We start from the raw sequence: 6,297 nt of genomic DNA, 5'->3' as shown, positions 1-6,297 counted from the left end.
TTAGGTTTTTAGGTGTGTCTACTGTCATGGCAGATCCCTGAACAGCAATTGTGCCTTGTTTGGTGAAGATTGGAGCAACCGTGTGCCTGTGGCCCCCCGGGGGACCCTGAATGATTTAAAAATGACCGTCCGCCCGCCCGTCCGCCCGTCCGTCCATCTACTGTACAACAACAGTAAGCAGTTCTGTGGGTGGCATGCTCTAAAGCAGGGGTCTTCAACAGGGGGTCCAAATCTTTGTGTGATATGATTAATTTTTTTACATTAACAACTTGAACCCTAGCATCCCTTTTCTGAGGAGAACTTTAGCCAAAAATAGCAGATCTACAAGCTCACAACGCCTCGTGCTGCGAGGCGTTGAGAGCTTGTAGATCGGCTATTTTTGGCAAAGAGGGAAAAAATAGCAGACAAAAAAAAAAGCTTAATCTGAAACAGAATTTGTACAATATAGAGGGGGTCCCTGTTTCATCTCTCTCTCAGCTAGGGGGTCCTTGGCCTGAAAAACGGTGGAGACCCCCACACTAAAGAATTTCACACACACTTTTACACCTGTAAACTTGTGAAGTGAAAGTGAAGGAGAAGTTGCATTATGTAGTGTATATCCACACATGTCATAATAATGTGTGCAGTGTGTTATGGACCTACATACTGTACAGGCTGGTGTGGCCATGGAGAACACTTTGCAGACTGATGGAGGCACGCGAGGTCAAATTTACCCCATGCTGCACAGCAACACTCACACTCTTTGTCTCATGACGTTCCGTGGCTGTAGGGCAGAAACCTTGTATCGCCATAGTTCAACTTTTTCATGTTTTTCTTTTGTTTTGTGTAGCCTAAATTAACGCATCGACATCGTGGTAGAAATAGACGATGATGGGTCTCATTTTGTACCATTTTCTGATGGATCTAAAGTGTACCATTTTCCATTTGTATGTGTTAATATGGTTAAAAGTGTGAGTGCCTGGCAGCCTGAAACGTTGTTTTGGTCTGATGGGCTCCTTTGGTATGTCAACAATATTAGATAGCAGGCTAACCTCGTTGCCACACAGATTTGTTGTTATAAACATTGTGCATAAATTGCCCAGGAAACGGAGTCAGTCGAGACAACTGACGGCTGACGCGATGACGAAAGGCGGTACGCCACGTTATATCTCTGTTTTAACGTCAGAAGAAATATATCTGGAACCATGCTTTTCCGACGCTTGTAAGATCTCTTCTCTAGAATAAACCCAAATACTATTATAACACGCTTCCTTCCTCCGTTTATTGATCTAATTAATTCACATCTGACCGATAGATATGGACCGGTATTTACTAGGGAAAATTAAAGCTATCAGACGATCTGCAAGCTCACAACACGCCGCAATGTGACGTGCTGTGAGCTTGTAGATCAGCAATTTTTTGCTATTTCTGAATTTTGTGAACGCGGTTGAGTCTGTCTGCGGGTTTAAAAAAATATTTATTAGCATTATTAGCAACAGCTTATGTGACTAAATAACAGCTACATTGGATCCATTGAAACACAGGTTTTTTTTTTCCCCTAGCTCCCATTTTCTTAAAAGTAGCAGTTTTGGTTTCTACCCGACAGCAACTATGGCTTTGCTTCCATAGATTGAATCCAGGCCTCATCAGTGAAATGACCCCATGAGGCCATGCAGCTGCAACAGCGTCCAGGACTCTCTGGAACACAGAATGCATCCAGTGTAGCGTGAACATGGTGCAACTCACAACACAACACTATAATGTTTACATTATCACACAGAGACAAGGGGGGGCAGGCGCATGCAGTCAAAACTACTGGCTACAGACCAGGCAGGTGGCCCACACCAGAGATGGAACTATACTCAAGTAAATACCAGTGGTGTTAACTAAGTACATTTACTCAAGTACTGTACTTAAGGTGAGGTTTTTTTACTTTACTGGAGTATTTCCTATCTTCAGTACTTTTACTTCTACTCCACTAAATCTCACGTTCTCAGAGGCAAATATTGTACTTTTACTCCACTACAACTATTTGAAAACTTTAGTTACTAGTTACTTTGCAGATATAAAGTATTACATCATAGAACATACATTAACCACTTTAGCCCTATTTTATACCTATGGTATACCTATAGGCTATTTGAAAAAAAAAGCCGATCTACAAGCTCACAACGTGTCGCAACGCGTTGTGAGCTTTTGGATCGGCTATTTTCAAACATTTTTGTACTTTTAGTATATTTTGATGCCAATACTTTTGTACTTTTACTCAAGTAACATTCTGAATTCCGGACTTTTACTTACTAGTATTTCTACATTGCAGTATTGATACTTTTTACTTAAGTAAAATATCTGAGTACTTTTTCCACCACTGCTGTCTACAGACCAGGCAGGTGGCCCACACCAGAGATGGAACTATACTCAAGTACCACAAAAAAAAACACATTTTGGTATTTTCTCTGGAAGAAGGAAGGAAGTAGTCCTGGAATGGATCCGTGGATCTGGATCTGGATATTCAAATACTAAAATGTACATTTTCTTTGAAACTAATCCAGCGGGTGTTTTTGTGGTGTTATATATTGTCAGAATCAGTTTGGTTTGCGTTCGTTATTTGCTAAAAGAGTTACTTTGAGACCAGCTGTTTCATCATACAATGGAAGTCAAAGAGACGACATTTTTGGATTATAAATGTCTAATCAACTGCACAATGGAGAGATATGTCGCTACAGGACTAGTTACATCATAACAAGGTAAATACACAACCTAAACCTCTACCAAAGTGTCCTTGCACTTTAAGTAGAGTACTCAAGTAAATGTACTTAGTTACTGTCCACCACTGGCCCACACAGAAAAACCCTCTCCTCTCAACATAGGCAGATGGTAATGTGATTAATACGTATGGTTTATTCATTATATTTAGAGGTAATTAGGCAAAACCTTTGTCCTTATTTAAATTCTGCGGGCGTCTGATGGGTTTCTCCATCGTTCAATTTGTCTTTACTGTTAATTACTGAATTCTGATACTATAAATGAAGGGGGGGTGTCCTGACCCTTTGAGTTTGTTTTGAGGTTATTATTTTATTTTCATACGCCTCGTGTTTCAGTTTGACATTTTGCTTCCACGAATGACTTGTTTTATTCCTGTGTTTAGCTGGAAGCTAGACGCATCGTTATGTTTCCACGTTGTCCGTGCGTCCGTGCGTCCGTGCGTCCGTCCGTCCGTGCATGCGTCCATCGTGCGTCTGTCCGTCCGTCCGTCCATCGTCCGCCCACCATACAGTACAGTGGTAGAAGTAGTACTTGCATATTTTACTGAAGTAAAAGTATCAATAGCACAATGTAAAAATACTCTGGTACAAGTAAAAGTCTGGTATTAAAAATGTACTTGAGTAAAAGCGACGCGTTGTGAGCTTCTAGATCTGCTCTTTTTAAATAGTAATGTAATATATATATATATATATATATAGGGCTGAAGTGGTTAATGTACGTTTTGTAATAACAATCAAAATCTAGAAAGTAACCACTAACTAAAGATTTCAAATAATTGTAGTGGAGTAAAAGTACGATATTTGCCTCTGAGATGTAGTGGAGTAGAAGTAAAAGCACTAAGTAACGTTCCTCTTCTACCCCAGATTTGAACCCGGGTTTCCTGTCCAAGAAGTGCTGACATTTGTACCATTGAGCTAATAGAGCCTGCCTGCTTGCTCAGGGGATAAATTCATTCTTGACCATCAGGTCAAAATGCGTGGCAGCTCCTGTGTCTAGGTGAGACATGACCTTTGACACGATCTAAATGTCTCAATAGAAGAGGCAGGGAGACAAAATACAACCACCCCAATTGTATAAGTTATATTGTATTAACATACTCTGTCATACAGAGTGGACAAAATTAAATTTTATTCATTAAGACAAAGTTACATAGTGTCACTGATAAAGTTATTTAATTTAACTTTATAATTAGATGGAAAAAGATGGGTTTAGTACTAAGACCCCCCAATACCCGTCCAGTCAACACCCAAAGAAATGATAGTCAGACACCGGTACGTCCAAAATGATCAGTCTGTATTGCCCGAGCGTGCACACGGAGACAGTACAAGTTACAGACAAGAATAACAATCACACACACTAACGTTACAAATACAGGAAATAGTATATATACACAAGTTGGAGTCCGGACATCAGATATGAGGTGGATCCTAATGATTGGTTAAGACCCTCAGACGTCAGATCATATCTGATGAGCTGTCAGGCATCAGGGTGTCATCATAATAAGATGTTGTTCATCTTATAGTATCCTTGTGTTCAACTTATGGTTCCATAAACAAGTTATTCCTTCGATATCATAGGACATGTGGCAGGTTTATCTGTGACAGGGTGACAGCTGACAGAGTAAATTAGTGACGATGTCAGGTCATACAGAGATATAGGTCATCGTACAGGTCATTAGGACATTAGGACATTAAATCACAAAGCGTTGACCAAGACAAGTTTTTACTGATTGGAAACATATGGAGCCGGCACCAGATAGCAAATATGGAGTCAGCAACATGGCCTTGGTAGAGAAAGTATAGTAGAGTTACAAAAGGCATGTTTACAAGACTGAAGTACAGGCCCAAAAAGACATCACTAGATTAATTTGACTGGTTAGATCGATATTTCTAGATCATATCAATCTGGTCCACAAAACATATAGTTTAAACTCCATCAGTCACTTTTAAGTACAGTACTTGAGTATATGTACTTAGTAACCTTACACCACTGGTACTGCATACTTTTTCCCACCACAGATTTCTAGCTTGTCTTTTGTTTAGAAGCACGGCTGGGCAGCTTTCCTCTATAGGAACATTTGTCATTGTGACTGTCAAACACAAACAGCAAACCAACTTACACACAGAACAGGGTGGAGGGGGGGGGGGGGGGGGAGGAGGATTCACTCAAACGACCCCCAGAACACACATAGAACATAAATGCTGAACCAAAGAATGTAACATTACACCACATATATAACAGCAACACATTTCCCCATGGCAAATAACCCATCGAGACCGGGAAAGCCTTCTGTCATTTTAGATTTCAACCACTCTAACCATTATTTTATACTTTGGCTATTCAAAAATAGCAGATCTACAAGCTCGTAGCGCGCCAGCGAGTGGCGCGCTACGAGCTTGTAGATCTGCTATTTTTTTTAAATTGTGAAGATTTGTGCATAACATTTGAATATATATATTTTTTAAAGTGAACATTTTTGTCAAATATTTTTGATCCAGGGATCTCCAGAAGCAAAGATTTGAGTTAAAAATGTTGTTTAAAATATATGTATTCAAAGGTTTGCACAAATGTTCCAGATTTTTCAAAAATAGCAGATCTACAAGCTTGTATATCTGCTATTTTTAAACAGCCCAAAGTATAAAACAATGGTTATAGCTCAAATCTAAAATGACACATGACTCGTTCCCGGATTGAATGGGATAATAAACGCAACAATAGAACAATAACCAATATGAGCGCGCAGCGCGCCCCGAGGCATGCTGGGAGAATTCCCCACCTCAGCCAACTTGACAGCGAAATGTGTTTTATTTTTACTCTTATGTTCCGACAGTGAAGGTTTTTTCATTCACTTTCAGTGTGAACACCGCAGAGTATAGTGACTCAACATGCGGGGCTGGGCCCCTGCACTGGCAGGCTCAGACTATAGGGCAGGGGTCTTCAACAGGGGGTCCGGGACCCCTAGGGGGTCCTCAGAGTTACTGCAGGGGATCCACCAAATCTGTGTGTGGCGGGGACCATTTGCTGAAAATAGCAGATTTTCGCTGCGAGGCGTTGTGAGCTTGTAGATCTGCTATTTTCTGAGAGTCGGTGTAGAGGGAAAAAGAGCAGACCAAGTACAGAGCCAACGGTCAAGTTGACTAAATATTGAGGGTTTACAGGTTAACTATCTTAAAATACACATTAACACGAATCCAATTATCTATGAAATGGATGAAAAAAAAGTTGAATCTGCAACATCATTTTACACAGTATGTAGTGGGGGTCCCTGCTTCATCTCTCTCTCAGCTAAGGGGGTCCTTGGCCTGAAAACATTGAAGACCCCTGCTATAGGGTATATATATATATATAGTGGTAGCCTGGCATTGGCCAGACTGATAACGTGGATTCACTCACACGTTCCTCCCCGGTATCAGTCTGGACTTCGGTCCATAGGGAGAGAGTATGAGAAATCAGAACATGATTTTGATGCCTTTCACTGTTGTACGGACAGCAGTTGAAACGCAGTCACCGATTGGCCGGATCATTTTCTGATTTCACACTCGCTAATTAATT

This window comes from Gymnoscopelus braueri (assembly GCF_963280865.1).
Source record: "Gymnoscopelus braueri genome assembly, chromosome: 4".
Classification (NCBI taxonomy): Eukaryota; Metazoa; Chordata; class Actinopteri; order Myctophiformes; family Myctophidae; genus Gymnoscopelus; species Gymnoscopelus braueri.
Note: the sequence above shows the minus strand (reverse complement) of the source record.